Genomic DNA, 23518 nt, shown 5'->3' on the forward strand with positions numbered 1-23518 from the left:
ACATAGTTTCTTATGTTGTTTGAGAAAGGTCGAAGGTTCCCGTGTAGAGAAAGAAGGCCAAGAGTTGTGTGTGTGTGATGTGGAGAGAAAGAGGCCAAGAGCTGAGAGCATGTTGATGAAGAGAAGATATATAATTCTGTGGACTGCGACGAGTGACTATTGTTGAAGCAGATTAGTGAGCCATTGCAGAGTGAGTAGAGAATAGAGTTGAAATCAGGCAAAGTGGCTACCAAATTACAGAGAACATTGAGCTCCTATTTGAGTGTGGGTTGGAGCCCATGTTGGACAATTGGCATAGTGTGGATGGCCAGTGGACTAATGAAGGCATCTTCAAGTGTGCTGGCATTGATTTCAACAATCATGCTAAGGAGTTGTGTTAGGCAGTTGGCTTGCCTAAAAAGTGGCAAGAGTGATGCCATTGATGTCAACCAAACAAGTTGGTTGCTTGTTGCAACAGATGCTGACGGTAATGGCTAAGGAAGAGTCTCGTGCTAGCTGTAGGCCTCATGTAGATATTCATCATAGTAGTAGGCTTATTGGAAAAGCCATAAAATGATGATCACAGTGATGACCCAGGATGGAAGTCCATGGGATTTGTAGGCCTCATGCTAAGGACACATTGTGGATGTGACTCCTAATTGTCCGGAGAGCTCATGAATAGAAGATTAGCAGTGAGGTTGGAGCCATATTTTGAGGAATTAGATGGGCTCAATGGCTAATTGGATGCCTTTCATTCGAAAGTAATCTATAAGATATTTCCAATGATATGAGGAAGTATAGAAATGAACGTGTGGGTCAAACATTATGAGCTTTTAAAGTTCAGGGTGTTAAATCTTTCAGTAGGGAAGAATCCCGGATGTCGCAAGTCTCGCAAATTAGAGGTACAAGGAGATCAAAGATCGGAGGCCAAGCCATCCCGACAATCGGTTATCAAAGGATCCTAAGGAGTAGCAAACAACTTTTGAATCACCTATTAGCGATTAGAGGTACCACAGATCGGAAGTCCCGCAGATCGGAGATCCCGCATATCAAAAGTCCCACAAATTAGAGGATCCAGGTGCATCACACAATGATTGTAAATCGCTGATCAACAAAAGTCGACTGAGTTAAAATGTTGGGAATTGAGGCATCCGTTATTAAATCACCGAGAAGGCCAAAAGGAAAAATACAAAGGAATTTGATGTAAAAGAATGATAGGCAAGCCTCTTTCTCTCTCCTCTAGGAGGACACGTGGAGGCATCTGATTGGGTCCGATAAAGGACACATAGTAGCTAGTGATGGGGTCCGATGGGGATACATGGTAGAGTCTACTTTTCTTTGATAAGCATAGAAGGAAACATCATAGGAGTTCTAATGAGGACAAGTAGTAGGATCTGGTTGGTTCCGATAAGGGACACATGGTCACTTACATCAGCATGATGTCATGGTACAGAGGGATACGTGGCAGGTTGTTTTGGTGTTTATGGATGACCTAATGGGCTATATCTGAGTTACATGTGTCACTAGTAAGGGAGTGCCATGTGGTAGTGATGACATCACATCGGCAATGGGTGATCAGATGTTTGCAATGGTTGGCTCATGTGCCACAATGAAATTTCGTCGGGATGCAGGATAGTAGGTGGTCGCAAAGGCTTAAGGAAACCAAGGGCTAAAGGTTAACAGACGATGCCTCTCACCTATCAGGAATTGGTGATTGGAGGTTTTCAATGGTTGGCACATAGGACACATTTGGAAATAACCAATTAGAGGGCTTTGACATGGGGGCTAGCACATGGTCGCGAAGTGTTAAGGGACCAAGGGCTATTGCTAAATAGAGGGGCCTATCATCAATCAAAAATTGATGATTTGTGATGGAAAACACATTGTCACAAAGTGGAAATGTTTGATAATGGGCTCCGATGTGGTAAGCACATGATCTAGAGGAAAGACAAGAAACCAAGGGTGTGACACTTTATAAAAGGAAAAAGGCTCCCAGATAGGAGTCTATATGCCTTAGCACCTTAAGGCCAAGCCCTCAGTCTCTGTCGTCAGTCCTATGGTGAGAAATGGGTGGAAAGAGTCAAGCAATAAGGTTATAGGAAATTATAGATTGACGATCGACAGTTTGTTGTTATTGGCATAATGGCACAAATGAAAATCAACGATAAGGGGGCTCTGATTTGGTTGGCGCTTGGTCACATCACCTTGTCCTATGGCTGAGATACATCAGGGGGCTAATACAAATGGGATTAAATATCGAAGGTCAACAATCAGCAATGTGTATCATTGCACCATTGTAAAGTTGTGATGTGCAAGCTCTGATATATCACTATGGTGTGAATTCTCCAATAGCAGGGAAAATTTTAAGACCCCCCTAAATTTATAAATATAATAAATGGGCGAATCTCCAAGGTATATAGGAAAAATGGAAGGTGATTTCATCAATAATATAATATGTATATATAATTTTTTGGCGAATCTCTCACCAGGCATGGCGAATATTTTACTCAATTATAAAATCTTGTAAGATCTTGGCGAGTCTTTCACTAAATAATAAAACTTTGTAAAGTCCTAGTGAATCTTAGCATAGGCTACATGCTGGTTTAATTCCCCCATTTAAATAGGCTACATTCCAGGTGAATACCATGGGTCAATACCATGTGCCATTTTGGTGAATACCATGGGTCAATACCATGTGCCATTTTTATTTTTATTAATTCTAATATTAGGGTTAATAATGGTTTTTTGCATGGTATTAATAACAATCTAGTCCATGGTATTTGTCCCATAGTATTTTGGCCATAGGTTTCACCTAAATATAACCCATTTTTTGAGTGTTCGTAAATATAAGGTGACTTATGGAGTAGATATATAAATTTGTTTTATTTTTTTACCATACCTCTCGTTTATTTATATTTTTATTAATTTACCATACCTCTTTTACAAATATGGTATTTCGCCCATAGGATTCACTTAAATAAAACCTCTTTCCTGAGCCTTCATAAATAGAACGAGGGTTATGGACTGAATATAAAAAGAGGTTTTATTTATTTACGATACGTCTAGTTTATTTATATTTTTATTTATTTACCATACCTTTTGAGTAAGTATAAAAACACGTTTTATTTATTTACCATACATCCACTTTACTTATATTTTTATTTGTTTACACCCTTACATGTATATAAGGTGACTTATTTATTTACCATACCTCTCATTTATTTATATTTTTATTAATTTACCATACCTCTTTTATTAATATGGTATTTGGCCCATAGGATTCACTTAAATAAAACCTATTCTTGAAAATGGGCGAATGGAAGTTTGTAAGTCCTAATTTCAAGGGCTAAATTTACCTTTTTTACCCTCTCCCTTAAAATAAGGTGGGCTATTTGAGGTGATTTGTAAAAATGTACTATGATACAAAATATTTGCCCACTAAAAATTTAAAACCCCTTAATTTCGCCAAAGGGCGAACATTCGCCCCTAAAATTATCCTTGTGGACCAATAGCACAATACAAGACTTTGAAGGCTGGATGGGTCGGCAACTGAAGAGTAAATAAAAAGGCAGTGGAGTTGGTCACTAGAGATATCCCATGCATGAATTATAAAAATAAATGCATGAGTACAGAGATGCCATGATTGAAGTACAAAAAATCCATGTTGTAGTGCTTTCAAGCTCTGTAAGCCTTGAATAGGTATGGAGAGTCTCAGTGATGGGAGAGTTGTAGACATAAATGACTATGCCTATATTGAGTTAGAAGGTGGACTGAGAATTAATTCTCAATATGGAGAAACCAGTCAAGATATTTATAGGACCATTCCCAAGTGAATCTAGTGGCAGAGACCAAGTCCGATGCAGATAGCAAAATGCAGGGCCATGCCAAGGTACAGTGCATAGTGTTGACACAGGACAGTGTGGTAGCATCTATCGAGGATGCTACAGAGGAGAAAAGCTAAGGAGCTCAATTAAGAATGTGGGGGGGGAGGAATACTATTGTTTCCATAGAGCCAAGAATAAAGAGCTTTGAGCACGTTCACTACTGTGAAAGGCTATGTGACAGCCCGTTCTGTGTCATCAGGCCGAAATTACCTAAGCAGAAAAGAGAAGACTGTGAGAGCATCACTCTGTGTGTGTTAGGCAGAATTTTCCTATGTTCTCTGTGTTAAGGGAAGAAGTTCCTATACTTTGTGCGAAAGGATGAAGGAGCTTGCGAGTTGCTGTGGGTAGAAGGTCGAGAGCTGAGTCTGTACTATGTGAAGTAAGGCCGAGAGAAGAATGTGTGTTGTGGAGAGTAGAGTGATCGAGAGCTAAGTGCATGTTTTTGAATGGGTAGAGACAAAGCTACACAGATGGTGATGAGTGGCTATTGTTGAGAAGATCAAAAGGCTACCAAAGAGAGCTGCAAAGTGTAGTAGAGCAAGCAGAGTTCAAAGTTGTTATCAGGCAGAGTTGTTTCCAAATCATAGAGGACATTTTGTTCCTATTTGAATGTGGGTTGGTGCCTACATACAGGAATTTGGTGTTTCCATCTCTAGTTGATCGTGGGAAGGCTTGGGGGTCAGTTCCTCCTACGCATTTGTGCTAGCAACAAATCCCTGAGGTTAGTGCTTCCTATGGTACTTCTGGTAAGCTGGAGACGTGTCTGCAAACAGAGGGAGTTGGTGCTTCCTGCTAGTTGGTTCTAGAAAACAAATCAAAGGGATTTGTTGCTTCCTGTGCATGGGTGCTCACAAAATAGATTGATGTAATATAGTAGGTGCTTTTATTTACATCAATAACAACAACATGCTTTGTTTTTTTTCCTCAAAAGGGTTTCCATATGAAAAACCTATGTCTATGTGTATGATGCTTCTAGTTTGTGTGCTTGTATGTTGAGCTATATTTGTTGCCACATTATAGGTTGCTATCGGTTATGTGGATGAATTCCAAGTTTAAGTAAGAAAAGTAAACTGGCATAAAGAAGTAAAAATTAACCATAAGATTGATTCACCCCCCCCCCTCTTTCAGTATTAATATTGTTTCCAACAATTGGTATCAGAGCAAGGTTCCTTCAGGAATAATTTAATTACTAGAACGTAGATTAAAGGGAAACAATGGCTAATGGAGCTTGGCTAGCAGTAGAAGAATTTCCATTCTTAGATCGATCGTGCCATGAGCTTTGGTAAGAAATCTGGAAGGTTAGAATGGAATCCTACTTGATGTTGATGGATGGTGATATATGTCTCTCTATTTTGAATGGAGAAAACAACGACAAAGACAAGGAGGTCATCCTCAGAGGGCTATGTAAGTTAGATGTTGATGAATTAAGGAATTATGAGTCAACGAAGGAAGTGTTGAGCAGACTGCAATGTCTGTATGGTGGATATAGCCATGAGGGTCAAGTAGAGGTTGAGGAGTGATGTTGCTCTAGAAATGAACCAGAACAGGGTAATGTTATTGCTCATCACATTTATGCTGATGAGGAAGAAGTCTTAGAAGAGAGACCATGCCTGTTAAAAGCTAGCACTTTAATGGTGAAGAAAAGGATCCAGATGAAAATATATTTTCTAGAAATAGGTTTTCCTCAGCTCTAAAGGGGGTCAAGCACTTATCAGAGGAAATTCTTAGGCAAGAGGAGAAATTGAAAGTCTATGAGATTGAGAATGGAAAGTTGAGAAAATCATTAGTTGAACTAAATGCTCAACAAGAAGAGGCTAACAGACTAATTGGGATGCTAACCCAGCAGTTGAGTGAAAAGGAAGCTTGTTGTGGGACACTACAAAATGAGGTAATCTCATTAAGACATGACTTAGAGAATTCAAATAAATATTTGTCTCAATATCAAAAGCTCAAAGGTTCCAACAACAAAGAAAGAAATATTGTTGGACAAGAGTAACAACAATAAGGAAAGTAGCAGCAACAAGAGAAGAAGAAGTAGTAACAACAACAAGTGCAACAGAAGCCCAAGCAGCGATAGCAACAAGTGCAACAGAAGAGGGCAAGCAATCTACAAGGAAAAGTGCATGAGAATTATACTCACTATCATAGAAGGCACATGAAGAGCCAGTAGAGGAACCCTCATCCTCAAAGATAGAGCCTTCAAAGAAAATGTAACATCTGTCAACAAAATCTTTTTCATGGTTTTTATTTTTCTTATAAAAATTTTGGACACAAATCCATAAACTGTAGATAGCTTGCAAGGAAACAATATGTGTTGGGTAGCAGAAACCCAATAATACACAATAAGGCTAGAAGAAGGCATGCTCACCTTGAGAGGATTTTTGAAAAAAGAGGTGTCAGAAAGAGTAACTCCTCTACCCCGGTCATATGCCATGTTGAAAGCTCCAACAATGGCAAGATCAGGCACAAGATATTTGTCTGTGGAAATGAGAAGAAACAAAATTATTCTTAGCATCTCTATGCAAATGCAACAACTCAGGATTTTAAGAGGAGGAGAATGAATAGAGTTGAAAGATACTCATATGCCTTCAATGATCTGTATCGACATAGAAAGGTGCATAGAGGAGGAAGAAGTCAAAAGAGTGATCCTCCTACTCTTCTAGCAATCCCTTCTGAAAGGAAGAGAGGCTCCAAGTGGATCTGGGTTAATAAAGAGGAGTTGAAAGGAAAGTTTCCTCTACCCAAGTGCAACCGAGAGAAAACCCAAATAGGGGTGAAGAAGAAGAAAAAAGGGAATGATTCTATGAGAACTCAACCTTTAAGGGTCTAGAGGAAGAAAGAATCTACTCAAGGGGAGTTGATCCTCTATTTCTCTTTAGTAAAGGAAGAGAAGGGCCTCACGGGAGGCCGATTAATTCAGATACAGGAGGCCATGAATGTAGAAAAACTTGTAGATTAACAAGCTCATGTAATCTACTAAAATAAGAGACAAGAATCTACTTCTACTCTTTACAACGGAAGCCCATAAACATCGAGAAAACAATAATCAATAGAGGAAGAGAATCAAAGGAACATAACAAATAAACAACCGAGGAAAGCCAGAGCTCAAAACCCCACTATATATTTCCAAAAAATCAAGATGAAATTACAATTCTTATTCTCTCTAGAACAATCCCAGCACTTAGCAAATTCAATCTCCAACTCATAAGAAAGCTCAAGGCCAAATCTTAGCCAATTTACAAGCTCTCCAAGTCTCTATTCCAATGTGTGATTCCTATGAAGGATAGCTTGTATTTAAAGGGAAATAAGGCCTCTAAAAATAGCGCAATCCTTCAAGGATCAGTTCCTGATTGCATGCACTATCAATGCAATTCAGAAAAATATAAAACAAATAGTACATTGTCCCTACACTCTAGTCTCAACTAGGTCTTTCTGAGAATTGACATTCATGAGTTCCTAATGGTGGAATCTTTAGTTAACTAGAGTAGCACTAATTAGGTCACTAGCGTCCCAACTAACTGTTTACTCATTATTAATTCCTAAAACTGATTGGAACTAATTTAATTGGACTTAACTCAATAAACTGAGTTAACTAATTACAACTCATTCATAACTCATCCTGAACTCCTATAAGTTAGGGAGAACATATACATGTCTTCTGAAAGACTTCTAATTTGAATTTCCTAAATTAATTAAGTTAATTAAACTTAATTAATTATTTTCAAATTTCTATGAGAAAAGAATTATATTTTAATTCACAATCTGATTCAAGGAAAAATTAAACTGGAATTTCTTATTTCCATTTCTCAACACTCTCTCTCAACAAGAAAGGGATAATCCTCTACCCCGATCTTGTCTTTGTGAAACTCGAATTTACATCTTGGAAATGCCTTTGTCAAGATGTCAACATCTTTCTCCTCCATGGGAATGTAATCTAACATGATCCACCTCAATACACAATCTCTGAGATGATGATACTACATATCTACATGCTTGGACCGATCATGAAAAACTAGATTTTTAGATAATTTGATACAACTCTAATTATTAGAATAAATCACTGTCGGATCCATCTACTGACCAAACAAGCCAACTAGGATCTTCCTCATCCAGATAGCCTCACATGCTACTTGACTTGTATCCATGTACTCTGCCTCTGCCAAACTGAGTGCAACCAATCTCTATTTCCTTCTGTACCAAGAAACTGCAGCTGACCCAATACTAAAGTTAACTCCTGATGTGATCTTCCTGTCAGATGGTCTTCCTACCCAATCTGCATCGGTGAAGCCTTGAATCTTCACTCCCTCTATTTGTTTATACCACAACCCAAACTAAGTAGTGCCTCTGAGGTATATCAATACATTCTTTTCCTCCTTCCAATAAAGCATGGCAGGCCTAACCATCACTTGACTAAGATCGTTAACTACATAACACATATTTGGTCATGTGCTCACCGAATACATGAGTGAACCCACAAGCTACCTGTAAAAAATAGCTTCCACTAATTCTCCTAAAGTAGCATCCTCCTTCCTCTAGTTACCAGCTAGAGGAGTCTCCATGGGTTTACTTCTCTCCATACAGAATCTCTTGAGTATCTCATCGTATACTTTACTTGAGAAACAAACAACTCCCCATCTCCCTGCCATACCTCCATGCCAAGAAAGTAATGCATGAGCCCCATTTCCTTCATCTCAAACACTCTTGCAAGGTCCTATTTGCAAGATTTTATGAGATTCTTATCACCTATCAATATGAGATCATCTACATAAAGTACAATGATCAAAATATTACCTTCCACCACTATGTGATACATGTTCGCATCTTCTTCACTCTTCGTGAAGCCCAACCCAGTGAAGTAGCTATCTATTATGGTGTACCAAGCATGGGGTACTTGCTTCAGCCCATACAACTCTCTCTTGAGTCGACACACATGTGACTCACAGTCCAAGGTTTCAAAACCTTCGAGCTGCTCTATGTACATCTCTTCCTCAATCATGTAATTAAGGAAGGCAGTCTTCACATCCATCTGATGGATACTCCAACCCATCTGTGCAGATAGTGCCAAAATAGATCTAATAGATGAGTACCTTGCAACAGGAGCAAAGGTCTCATCATAGTCAATGCCCTCTACCTATGAAAAGCCACAGGCCACAAATGTGGCCTTATACTTCTCAACACTACCATTTGCAACTTGCTTTACCTTGTAAATCCAATGGGAGCTCACAACTCACTTTTCCTCTGGTCTCAGGACCACATCCCAAAAACTATTTCGAACTATGGAGTCATAATCCTCCACCATTGCATCAACCCAAATTGGCTGCTGCACTGCTTCCTAAAAGGAAGATGGCTATGTCACAACACATCCACCCATAAGTGCCATGTATCCAGTGTACCTCTCTAGTGACCTTCTTTGTCCGCACTGAGAAGAGGGTGATCCCACATTCTCTCGTGCATCATCCAACAATCTGTCAACCTCTCTAGTGCACTTTCTTCCCTCTTTGGAAGACTTTTCCTGAGTGGATGTCTCCACTCCCAGAACCTCTGCATGTGGTTGCTCCACATCAATCTGAGGCTCCTAAACCTTAGGAACTAATATTCCCTCCTCCACATGTAGCTCAAGCTCCCTCTCAAGGGATACTCACATGGAATTATCCTCATCAAAATTGACATCCCTACGAACCACTATCATCCGACTGGTTTGCATGTACACCCGATAGTTGTGGGGAGTATCAATGTACCCCATAAAAATCCCCAAATTTGTTGTTGGCTCAAGTTTCTTCTGTGCATCTTTGGTCACATCGCAATAAACCGATGACCCAAAAATCCTGAAGTGTCCAACATCTAGCCTCTTACCGGAATAAGCTTCCTCTAGTGTTTTACTCTCAATTATCCAATATGGGCTACGGTTCTCAACCTAAACCATTGTGTTTCATGCCTCAACCCACAAGTGTAGTGGTAGGCCTTGACCATGCAACATCACCCTTGTTGCCCCTACTATGATCATGTTCTTCCTCTCAGAAACCCCATTTTGTTTAGGGTTATGAGGTGTCGTCAACTCTCTCTTAATCCCTTTTGTTGCACAGAAGTTTTGAAACTCATTGGAGACATATTCTCCATGATTATCAGTCTATAGAGATTTAACCTTCTTTCCTGACTCTTTCTTGACCAATGCTTTGAATTCACAAAACTTCGTCAATTTCTGATCCTTTCTCTACATGAAAAATATCCATCATTTACAATAATAGTCATCTACAAATATAACGTAATACCTGTATTTCGCAGTGGATACTATCGAGAATGGTCCACACACATCTGAATGGACTCCCTCTAGAATAGAATCTACACGACTGTCTCTATCTCCAAATGAAGACTTGGTGTATTCTCCCAAAGTAAAACCATTGCATGTATCAACTTGATCAAGCATACCTTTGGGAAGACTGGTAAATATTTGTTGCAATGTCTTCAAAGCCCCATGATATAAGTGGCCCAAGTGCCTATGCCACAACTCACCGACGTCTCAGCTCAACATCTTTTCTGGTTTTGAACTCAAAGAAACACAATCCTCTACCTCTATCTTATAGAGATTTTGAACTTGAATCTCTTTCTTCTTTACTTGACCCATGGCTATGTGTCGAAGTAATGCCTTTCCTTCTGGAAAGATCACATCATAGCCTCTATCCTCAAGCATGGAAATAGATACCAAGTTGTTCGTCAGTCCGAGTACATGCATAACATTCTTCAAGGTGAGTGGAGCCCCATGATCCCTCTGAAAAGTAATAGTGCCCACACCATTAACACTATACTTACCGTCATCACCCATCTCGATATGCATCTTGAGATCTTTCTCCTCCACTTAACTGAATAGCTCTTTGTCTCTAATCATGTGGAAAGAAGCTCCATTGTCTAAGTACTACAAACTTCCCATCATTGAAGACACCATGAATGCAATGAGGGAAAAGTTCAATTCAAATTGGGAGGCCAAAGCCTCACCCGTCGCTCCTCTTGAGGACTTCTCCTTGGACTTCTTCAGACAATTTGTAGCAAATTGACCCATCATGTCACAATGAAAGAATTTAACTTTCGTCATGTCCTTCTTCTTACCTCCATGATAAGAATCTAATTTGGAACGATAAATTTTACATTTCCCCTTCCTTGCCTTAATCGCTAAGGCATAGTTCTCTTCATCATCAGTCTTTAATGAAAAGCCATCCCTAGTGTTCCTCCTGATCTCATCTTCCATCAAATCCGACCATAGTCGTTCCCAATCTGGGAGCTTCTCCTGACCATTGACAGAGTCTTGATAACTATGCCAACTCTTTGGGAGTCTAAGAAGGGAAAGGGCCACCATATCCTCCTTTGAAGCCATGACTCCAACACTTCCAAGTTCATCCTAACATTGAGTGAACTTGGTCAAGTACTTTGGAATCATCTCGCCTTTCCCCATATTGATTTTATGAAATTTATCCTTTAGTGTCAACTTCCTTTTATCACTGCTATTCTGATACAAGTCCACCAATGTTTTCCACATATCATGTGGGGTTTCCTTTCCATGGAGACTTGAGACAATATGATCTCGCACTCCCTCAAGGATTATCCACCATGACTTTTCCATACACTTCTTCCATCCGTCCAAGTTTTGTGCATCTGTAGCTACTGGCTTGGGGACTTCTTGATCAATGAATTCGTCCAAGCCATTATCTTCTATTACAGCCTCCATCCTATCCCTCTAGGATATAAAATTTGAGCTTCCTTCCAAGGCATACTCAAGCCTCAACCCATGGAACATGATCTTCCGATCCTGAAGTATGGATTGCAAATTCGACTTTCACCTGTAACCCAAAAACTCAAAACTTCAAAATCTCTTGTAGAGAGATGATTTTAAATAAGTGATATATCCCTCATTCGAACTCTGATTTGACCAATGTTTTTTTGAATTTGGGTATATTTTCCCAGGGAATCTAAATCTACAATTTGTTTCTAAAAATTTTCCATGGAAATTCTCATAACTTCTCTTTAAACTCTCGGCCCAAAACTCAATCTTGCTCTGATACCATGCAGAAAGACATGTAGATTCACAAGCTCATGTAATCTACTAAAATAAGAGACAATAATCTACTTCTACTCTTTACAGCAAAAGCCCATAAACATTGAGAAAACAATAATCAATAGAGGAAGAAAATCAAAGGCACATAACACAATAAATATTTTGGTAAAGCCACAACTCAAAACCCCACTCTCTATTTTGTATTAATCTGAAAACTCAAGATTAAATTACAATTCTTGTTCTCTCTATAACAATCCCCGCGCTCAGCAAATTCAATCTCCAACTCATAAGAAAGCTCAACGCCAAATCTTAGCCAATTCACAAGCTCTCCAAGTCTCTATTCCAATGTGTAATTCCTATGAATGATAGGTTGTATTTAAAGGGAAATAAAGCCTCTAAAAATAGCGCAATCCCTCAAGGATCAGTTCCTGATTGCATGAACTATTAGTGTAACTCAGAAAAATTTAAAACAAATAGTACACTGTCCCTACACTCTAGTCTCAACTAGGTATTTCTCAGAATCGACATGCATGAGTTTCTGATAGTGGAATCTTCAGTTAACTAGTGTAGCACTAATTAGGTCATTAGTGTCCTAACTGATTGTTTACTCACTATTAGTTCCTAAAACTAATTGGAACTAATTTAACTGGACTTAACTCAATAAACTGAGTTAACTAATTACAACTCATTCATAACTCATCCTGAACTCCTATAAGTTAGGCAGAACATATATATATCTTCAAAAGGATTCCAATTCGAATTTCCTAAATTAATTAAGTTAATTAAACTTAATTAAGTATTTTCAAATGTATATGAGAAAATAATTCTATTTTTATTCATAGTTTAATTCAAGGAAAAATTAAACTAGAATTTCTTGTTGCCATTTCTCAACAATGAAGATAAAAAGTATTGTGCATTTGATTGATGAAGGAGTGTAGCTAGCATGAGGAGGACAAAACGATAGTTTTTGTTGTGAGAAGAAGATGGTTTGTATTTGAAGTGTGGAATGATAGGAGGATCACATTCATGTGACGTCCATAAAATCAGCCCTCATGTGAAGGAAAGGAAGATTTGTAGGAGATCAGGGAGCATTGTCTCACGAGGAGCTGCTTTGACAAAGAAGTAGCAGGCAACAATGGGCAACCTTCAAAAGGAAGATTGCTGAGCAAAAGAAAGGTTTGCATCTTTGATGAAACACTCTTATTTCATTTAAATTGTAAGCATATAATTTATAGCATTCTTTTGTTCATGAAAAACAATTGGTGTATGTTTTTTCATGTCCCTTAACCCTCAATTTGTATAGGTATGTCAATTAGTTTAATGGGCTCATATTGAGTAACCATGTGTCAAAATGGACATTTTCTTTTGACAAAAGAAATAACAGAGTTTTCCTGGTATAGTGTTCCACTTGTATCATTTATTTTGATGCAATTGGTGTGAACTATGAATTAGTTCCCATAGTATGAGAATGATCTAAAGGGGAGAAGTGGAGATGCTTAAGAATGAGAGCAGTCTCAGAAGCAGTAACAACAACGAAGAAGGGTGAGATGAAATGCATCATTACAACTTGGTATTTGTAGCAACAACAATACCATGTGTATTTTAATGGGTATCAATATTTTTTATACAAAATATGCATTGGTGGATAGAGTGCTCATCCAACAGCCATAAGGTGTCCAAAACTGGAAGGACAAACCATAGGCGGTATATGTTCAGGGGAAGCATATCACATTTCCCTATTTTAGAGAGAAGTAGTAGCAAAAGTCCTATAAGAGAGGTGTACAAGGTAGAATTCAAATCTTGATAGCTAGACTCTAGTCCTCACAATCGGTGATTGCATGAGGAGAGTAAGGTAGCTTGTGGCCCCTTTCCATTGATGTCAAAGGGGGAGAAAGGTTGTGGAGAAGTTGTGATGGCAAGAAGGCCATTGGTGTCTCATGACATGAGATGTGTGGAAGCAGCTTGAGGTTTGACCATCAAATGGTTGTGGAGAAGTTATGATGGAAAGAAGGCCTTTAGTGTCTCATGACATAAGATGTGTGGAAGCAGCCTGGGGTTTGGCCATCACTTGGAGAGAAGGATGGTGTGTTGCCATCAATGCCAAAGGGGGAAATTGTTGGAAAACTGGCATAATGTTGATGGCCAATGGCCTAGTGAAGGCGTCTGCAAGTGTGTTGGCATTGATGTCAATAGTAATGGTGAGGAGTGGTGTTGGGAAGTTGTCTTGACTAAAAATTGGTAGGGGTGTTGGCATTGATGTCAACCAAACAAGCTTAGTTGCTTCTTGCAATAGATGCTAGCAGTAATGCCTCAGGAAGAATCTCATGGTAGCTACAGGCTTCATGTAGAGAATCATCATAGTAGTAGGCTTATTGTAAAAGCCATAAAATGATGATTACAGTGACGGCCCAGGATGGAAGTCCATGGGAGCTGCAGGTCTCATGCTAAGGACACATTGTGGATATGACTCCTAACTGTTTGGAGATTTTAGGAGTAGAAGATTGGAAGTGAGGTTGGAGTCATACTTTGAGGTATCAGATAGGCTCAATGGCTAATAGAAACCCTTTCATTGGAAAGTTCTTTGGAAGAACTTTCCAACGATATGTGGAAGTCCAGAAATGGACTTATGGGTCAAATGTTATGACTTGATGAAGTTCAGGGTGCTAAAGCCTTAAGCAGGGAAGAATCCTGCATATTGAAAGTCCCACAAATCGGAGGTGTAGTGACATCAAATATCAAATATCGAAGGCCAAGAAATCCTAGAAATCAACAATCAAAGGATCCTAAGGAGCAATGCACAAAATTGCAAATCATTTATTAGCAATTAAAGATCTTTCAGATCGAATGTCCCGCAGACTGGAGATCCCACGTATCGGAAGTCCCACAAATTGGAGAATCCAGGTGCATCAAAAAATGATTGTGAATCACCAACCAATGAACATCGACTCAATTAAAATGCCAGGAAATGAGGCATCCTTTGTTAAATCATCGGGAAGGCCAAAAGGTAAAATATAAAGGAATTTGATGCAAAAGAATGATATGCAAGCCTCTTTCAATTCCATCTAGGAGGACACGTGGAGGCATCCGATTGGGTCTGATAAAGGACACTTGGCAGCTAGTGATGGGCTTCAATGATGACACATGGTAGAGTCTGGTTGGCTCCGATAAGAATAGAAGGCAACATCAGAGGAACTCCAATGAGGACAAGTGCAAGGATCTAATTGGTTCTAATAAGGGACACAGGGCCACTTATGTTAGCATGACATCATGGTACAAAGGGTCATGTGGTAGGTTGTTTCAGTGCTTATGGATGGCCTAGTGGGCCATATCTGAGTGACATGTGTCACCAGTCAAGGAGTGCCACGTGGCAGTCACGATGTCAAATTGATGGTCAGCGATTGGAGGTTTTCAATGGTTGGCCATGTACCACAATGAAATTTGGCTGGGATGTGGGATAGAAGGTGGTCACAAAGGCTTGAGGGAACCAAGGGCCAAGGATTAATAGACGGTTCCTAATGCCTATCAGAAATCAACGATTAGAGGTTTGTGATGGTTGACACATTCGCCACATTTGTAAATCGCTGATTAGAGGGCTCTGACATGGGGGCTAGCACAGGGTCGTGAAGTGTTAAGAAACCGAGGTCTAGGGATGAATAGAGGGGCATATCAACAATCAGTGCTTGGTGATTTGTGAAGGAAAACACATTGCCATAAAATGGAAATCACTGATAAGGGGATCCAATGTGGTAAGTGCATGATCTAGAGGAAAGACACGAAACCAAGGACGCGACACTTTATAAAGGGAAAAAGGCTCCTGGACATGATTCTATAGGCCTTAGCACCTTAAGGCCAAGGCATCGGTCACCACCCTCGGTCCTATGGTGAGAAAGGCACAACAAGGACTAAGGAGCAGGGAGATAGGAAATTGGAGATTGGTGATCAACAGTTTGTTGTTACTGGCGCAATGGCACAAATGAAAATCGCTAATAAGGGGGCTCCGATATGGTTGGTGCTTGGTCACAACACTTGATCCTATGACTGAGGTATATCAAGGGGCTAATCAAAAGGGGCTTGTTTATGAGAGATCAGAAATCAATAATGTGTAACATTGCACCACTGTCAACCTGTGATGTGGAAGCTCCGATATAGCAGTGTGGTGTGAATTATCCAATAGCATAATACAAGACGTTGAAGACTGGATGGGTCAGAAGCTAAAGAGTAAATGTAGAGGAAGTGGAGTTGGTTGCTAGAGATATCTTATGCATGCATTATAGAAATAAATGCTTGAGTACAGAGATGCCATGCGTAATAGCCTTGGTGAAAATTCCATGTAAAAATATATAAATACCATGGATGATGGGACACTTATTCCAAGCTGAATGGTGGACAGGACATCCTAGTGGGTGTTCATTTGGTTGTTTATGGCTAAGGAAATCGGCAAAGGCAATGGCTAAGGCATTAAAGAGGAAAAAACACATTTTGGCTAATTTATTTATGAAAATAATGGAAATTAGGAAAAAAGGAAGGTTGAAGGTCATAGGTTGCATGTGAGGAGGAAAATCAAGGAAAATAATGGAAAATGAAGAAAATAGAGGCCTCATTCATAAAAAGGATTCTGAGGATCAGTCGAAAAGACTTGATTAGTTTAGCTTTGGAGCTCTTTCATTATTCTCTCTCTTTCCCATACTCTTGGACACATATATTTGATTGGAGCACTTTGGCATTGGAGCAAGAAAGGCAAAGAAGGTAAGAGGAAGAAAAGATCAAGCAGGGAAAGGCGAGATCAAGTAGCTACAATAGGCTTCATTTCAGGTATTGAATTGCATGTGTATTTTCCTTTCTAGATTTGGCATGCATGGCATTGCATGGGTCTATTTTCTACCATGGCATGGGTTTTTCTAGGTGTGACAATATTTTGAGCCTAGCCTTGCCATTTCTTGATAGCCTTGACGAAATGGGTTCTCTCATTGAGTTTATGTAAGATGATCAGATTGGATTCGAAACTGAGTGGGGTGGATCTTCGAATTGAAAAACACATGGTGTAGTGGTCCCTAAATCAGATTGAGGATGCATGAAGTTGTTAGTGTCAGTCTTTTCGTACTGCCATCAGTGATCAAAATTTGCTCTTTTGCATTTTCATAGTAGGAGTCCCATAATGTAAATTTTCAATAATCCATTAGGTCATGGATCCACTAGTGGTTGAGGTCATTGTTGTTTTCCCTTGTGAAACCTACTCGCTGATCCTCTTGCTTATTTTTTTGAGTCAAAATTCATTTTTCTTCTGCAGTTCATTCCATTAGGTTACTAGGGTTTGGTCTCATTAGGTTTTAGGGTTTTCACCGTAGTTAAATTTGATGGTTGAATGCCAATAAAGATCAGCAAGGACATGAGGATGCCAAATAAACTCAAGCAAAGTGTCAGAAGAATTGAAAATCATTTTTATTGAAGTTAAATGTAATTTTCACCTCAAAACATATTTTGAGGTGAAAACAGAGTATCTTGTTTTTTATTATCATTTCCTATGTAATTTCATGTTTCTATATGTAATATTGATCCTAAGCTTCCCATAAGTCACCAAACTATACTGCCAGGCTACAAAGACTACAAAGAAATCAAGGTAACATGAGAAAATCCACCTGCAAAAGCAAAAAGTGAAAGGCATTAAAATCAGGGTTTTTAAAAAGGCAAAGAAACATTGGAAAAGTGGGTTTTCAAAAAGTAAAAATTAAAATGAGGTTCATATATAAACCCATTTTCTTCTATTTTCATTCTATTGTATCATTTGCAAATCCAAGGAGCCAAAGGAGAGGAGGAATAAGCAATTTCAAAGTGATTTTAGCAAAGTAGGGGTAGCATTGTGCGTAGGCAACTAGCGCTATGCTTTTGGAGGATTTTTGCCCACTGCTACGCATAGGGAGAAGGGCGTTGCACGTAGGGCCTTGCGCTGCGTGTAGGGCAATTTTCCACAGTTTAAATTTCAGTGGGCACTGTGCTTAGAGCCTTGCGTTGTGCGTCTGTGTAGAGGCGCTGCGCTTAGGGCAGCCAACACTAAAAACACTCCAATCTTTGACTTTTTGCCAGATTTCCTCCAAATTTCACCTTGCAAGTAAGTACCAACACCTGGCTTGATGATTAGTTTGCATATATGAAGTTTTAGACAAGTTTTTCGCTCTTTATATAAAACCCTAATTTTCACTATAAAATCCTAGTCTTTTGTTTTTTTCCCCATCATTCAAACTCATAACTAAACCCTACACTTATTATTTCCATCATTTTTATCATATTATACCACTCATTTATCACTCCCTAAACCTTCCCCTCCCTCTCATACTGTTAAGTTAAGGTATGTTCTATGCTAGAGCAATTTATTTAAATTTTCACAGTTAGCAATCACATCAGCATTATGATAAACTGCAGATAGAACATAAATATAAAACACAAAAGACAAGCCAAGGAAAGAGGACATAGGATGTGGCGCAAGCCAGGGACAAACCCCAAAATGTGTGGGGAAACCCTTTGATCAAATCTTCTTTTATCTTGAAAGTTCAGCAGAGAAAGAGAGAGAGAGAGAGAGAGTACAATTACAACAGAAGTCAACACTTTGACTTGTCTAGATCTAAGCATAGATCATCTTCTATAACAATGAGATCAGTTGAAGACATATTGCTTCAACTAATTCTCCAAGGTGACTGCTTCACCTATCGTAGTGTTGCATTTCGTCCATTAGCTGCACCTTACCGTGTAGCACTATGTTGTACCATCACAGTGCTGGATCTTGATGACTAAGCTGCTCTCATCTGCTTTCATCATCATGTTTCTCCTTACTTAACATGCCTATTATGCTGCATCTTCCATCATCATGCAACCCTATTTATCCTCATGATCTAAGACTGTTCATTTTTATCATTCTCATTATGTTGAGACTGTAATCATCATGAACATTACTGCTTATGATCCTTGTCATTGTGACTGCATATTAATATGCTGAGCAAGTGTATGGTACTGATATTCAAATTAAGATCATAGATCTAAATACTATGCATCATGGAAACTCATTCCATCAACACGGTTCTGCAGAGATAGTATGCCGAGAGTTACAGTTCTATCACTGCTGTTCATTGTGTTTGGGCTGCTATAGGTATGCCACCGAGATTTATATACCAAGACAATATGGTACCCTCGTCCGAGCTTTTCTCTACTTCTAATCATAGGTATGTCGAGAGTGTGTCCTCATCACACATCCTAGATCTGGTTATGACTGTCCCTCAGAGATATCTCTATGCCGAGACTGTCTATTTGGTGACCTTGCTGCTCCATCAATCTGGGATCCAGCTTGACTGCACCTTATATGATTCCTTAATTCAATGCGGATCTATTACTCCTTAATGATATCTATCACCCTGAATGCGGGTCCCTCTACCCGAGTTCAGTTCACTTCATCTGCGGATACCTTATGCTCACAGGTAATTCGAGAATGAAGTAGCACCGAGATCCATATACAATGGCTGATCTAAGATAGATCCACCCAGATTTGAGACGCTGAGATCGTTACCCTTCATCGAGATGGCTTCACTGTTATTATGGCAGTGGCTTATTGTGTATCTGAAGCCTTATCTACTTGTGGTTAAATATTGGTCCGAGATCATGTCAATCCACGAGCAGAGGAATGTTTGAGGTTGTTTCACCCATTGGAAGTATTCGCTCTACCAGACATCCGAGACCTGTACCATGCCTTCCTGCACCTATACCCATCGAAATTTTAGAGGAGAATACCAAGTTCTTATCTTCTCTGACTGTGTGAACATGTCTCCTCTAACTGCGTGAACATGTCTCCTATGACTGCGTGAACTAGTCTCCTTTTACTGCGTGAACAAGTCTCCTTTTACTACGTGAATAGGTCTCCTTTTGGCTGCGTGAACATGTCTCCTTTTGGCTGCATTTAGATTTCCTCATAAGCCTACGGCTTACTGCGGCTAGGGCATCACTATGGCTAGGACATCACTATAGCTAGGGCATCACTATTTATCCCAACGTACTCTTAGTGTCTCTCTCCTTCACCAAAAACCCAAAGACATGGAGAGGAGGAGATCACATGAAGAGTGTGTCTAAAAGACTTCACATCCTCTCTTATTTATACTAAAAGCGTAAGGTTGAATAGACATGACGTTTTGGCTTCTAGAGCCTACATAAGAGCTGGTCGGCTTGATAATAATTACATAAACAAAATAAATTCATATCTCCATAAATACTTATCGGAATCGGATGACCTCTGGATCAATCCTACACCTCTCGACGAGAGGGATCTAATAAAATTATCAGCTGCCATAACTAAGCTGACCCACATGGAGTTTTGCCCTAGTTTCCAATTTAACACATACTTTACCCATAGATTCCTAAATTCATCCATACCCGTCCCTACAAGCCTTAGAACATACCATTCATCCCATACATTGTTAAAACTGTGCAAACTAAGAGAGTTGATTAATCATGGATAGAGGTGATTCTGACTATGATGAGGAGACAACCAGTGACAGTTCAGTGGAAAGAAGAAGGCAATAGAGAAAACCTCATAAGGGAGGCAAAATCACAAGAGAGGAACCAACCAACTTAGTAGAACTATAGGCCTCTCCATTAGCAGTTTCTTGTTTCAGGCACCTTCAATGTTATGAATTCTGTGAACTAGTGGAGAGAGTGCAATTTCATCATGAATTGGCTAGACTCTTTGTGGCCAACCTACATAACAACAAAGTGACTCTTTCTAGGGTGACTTTCACAGTGTCACCATCAATTACTTCAGAGGCCACTAGAATTCCTGGTGAGAAATGGTACAAGGCTTAGGACCTTGATGAGAATTACTATGAGTCTTACATCAACCCTCAGTATAGAAACTAGGTGAAGAGGCTTTTCCCTTTCAAATTCTTGGAGAACAGGTATGTACCTTTGATGAGGATTATCATCAAGTATTTCACTTGTGAAGGTAGGTTTTCTAGGCTGTATACCTACCATATCAGACTCCTCATGCACTTTACAAGAGTAAAAATGTTGAATCTCCCTTACATCTTTCTTAGAAACATTGACAAGATGGCTTACCTTGTGCAAAAGAAGCCATATCCTCAGCAGATGAACAATATATATCATTACTCCTTAATTAAAATTATTGTCCTTCACCATCTCAGTCTTCTCAATATTCCTTGGGAGACTTTCATAGCTCATGACATGTTCAGAGGACCTCAGATTCCTCCCTCCATGGTGCAAGAAACAGGTGGGCCCTCTACTCATGTGAAAACAGGAGAAGAACACATAGAGACAAAAACTGCTGAGGTGTTGGTATTCTTGACATATCAAAGAGGGTCAAGGAAGTTGTTTGTAGCTACCAGGAAAGTGTTTACTCCACAAGGAGTGGAAGGGACCTTGCCTTCTTCATCAGTCCACAGGCAAATGTTATCTCCACAAGGTGTGGAAGGGGCTTTGCCTTCTACATCGACAAAACAAGTACAGGTTGAGCAGTTGAGCAAAGGCAAGGAAAAAGTGCAGGAGGAGAACCTTGGTGATGAGGAGGAAAGAGATTTTGACTTGACTGAGCATGAGGAGCCACAACAACACTATACTCATCATGGAGTTGATATCATTGACTTGGAGGCTCAGGATGAAGAAACCATCAAAGACATTATCATATAGGAAAGGGAAGCTCAAATACAAGCTTTGGTAGACAACTTAGAGAGAGCCAAGTTCATCATCAAATACTTGGAACAGGAGAACAAACAATTAAGTGATAAACAGGTCCTCATGGAGCTTGAACTATTGAAAGCAAAGAGGCAAAGTGACAAAGAGGCTCATGTCACTTTGACTCCTATCGAGCAAGAAATTGAAAATGATAGGGAGAATTGGCTTGAAAGAGTCAACATACATCTTGAAGGGCTCATTGAGAAGGCCAACAGGGATAAGAAAATGCTCAAACACATGGCATACCATTACATGACCCACAACAAAATTTGTAACATGAGGATTAGAAAGTTAAAGGCTAGGCTAAGGAGAGATTTGGAAGGCAAAAAGGAGCAAGATAGATTGAAGATGTTGGCTGAAGCCTCCCTAGCCCATCAAAGTAGTTGATGGTGGTGTCTCATGCCAAATTTGGGCAGATTTTGAAGAAATTTTGACATTTTGAAAATTTGGAAATTCAAAACATAGGGAATCTGCAGTGGCGCTGCGCTTTTCCTAGGGGCATCCAATGCACAAATGGTTTGATTTTTTGGATTCAAGGCATCAAGGACATGCACCCTAGCAATTTTCAGAATTTTTGGAGCAAATTTAATCCACAAAAAGGTCCAAAAACACTCAAAATTTGACCTCTATGCCAGTTTTTGGACACACAGAAGCAGCCTTGGGAGAATCAGTTTTTGAGGGGTCAAATGAGCTCCAAATCCATAAATTCTAGGTGTTCCAAAAACTAGACTTAAATAAATTTCCAATGAGCTATCCTGGGCTCAATTTGGATGATGGGAAGGCCTCCAAAAGTGAACTCAAAGTGGCACTGCGCGTAGGACCAATGGCGCTGTGCGTAGGGCATTTTTCACTCAGGATGACTTTTTTTCCTAATTTCGCCTATTTTCTTGATTTCTCTCTCATGCAAGTGAATTTGTTGATGTAATTAATTCCATGGATTGTAAATGTAATAGTTAAACACTAGTAGATGGTAGATTCATGGACAAAAAGTGGTTTTGAGGGTAATGAATCTGTTTCCACTCTTGTAGAGGCAAGTTGTTTGACTGCCTAGATTCCTATTCTTAGTTTAGAAATGGTTGAAACAGCTCCTATTCTCATGGATTCAAACCCTTATGGCTAGGATGAGTGGTTTAGATGTCTATATCATGTATTCTCTTTATCATTTTCAAGGGTTGGATTCAGTTGGATGCTCATGTACTGAACACTTATCATTTTGTAGCAGTTGTGGCAGGAAACTAATAAAGTTGCAGCTATTTTTATGGTATACCTATGGTATGGCCTTTAAAATGTGTTTCTTCTTTTGTTAATATGTTCTCATGTTATTTGTGTATGCCTCTTTCATATAATTGCTTCTGATTGGTTGGTTTCAAGTCAAATAGGTGGAATACATTAGGTTTTAATGCTCTGCCTTGGGAAAACACCAATATTTCATGTTTTCTTTTGTTTAGGAAGGATTCTTGACTTGCTTAGGCCCTTCTTAGCTCCTCACTAGTCTAGCCTTTCACCCCATCAAGCTTAAGGTGTTGAATATCATACCTACCTTGCCCCATAGAATCCCTGCAATTTCGACTTAGTTTCCCATACCCAAATTGCCGAGCTCCGCCTGATCTTGCAAACACCAACAAAATTCAATCAAAACCTTTTGAAATACTATACCTAGCCTAAAATCCTTACCTGATTTAGTCATCCTGACTGAGATTCATAAGGAGAGAGCCCTCTCCCGGCATGCTAGGGCTAGCTACTAGGTTAAGCTTGGTTTGTGGTTACCCTAGAATTGCCTCCATTCAGCCTGAGGTCAATCTAGGTGATAACAAAAGCCACTCGCCTAGTAACCCCTCAACCAGACCATGGGTTGTGGTAAAACCAAATTGTGTGCATCGGTGGGTCT

This window comes from Pinus tabuliformis, chromosome X (genome assembly GCF_031772625.1).
Source record: "Pinus tabuliformis cultivar Carrire ecotype Pingquan chromosome X, CPIR1, whole genome shotgun sequence".
Taxonomy (NCBI): Eukaryota; Viridiplantae; Streptophyta; class Pinopsida; order Pinales; family Pinaceae; genus Pinus; species Pinus tabuliformis.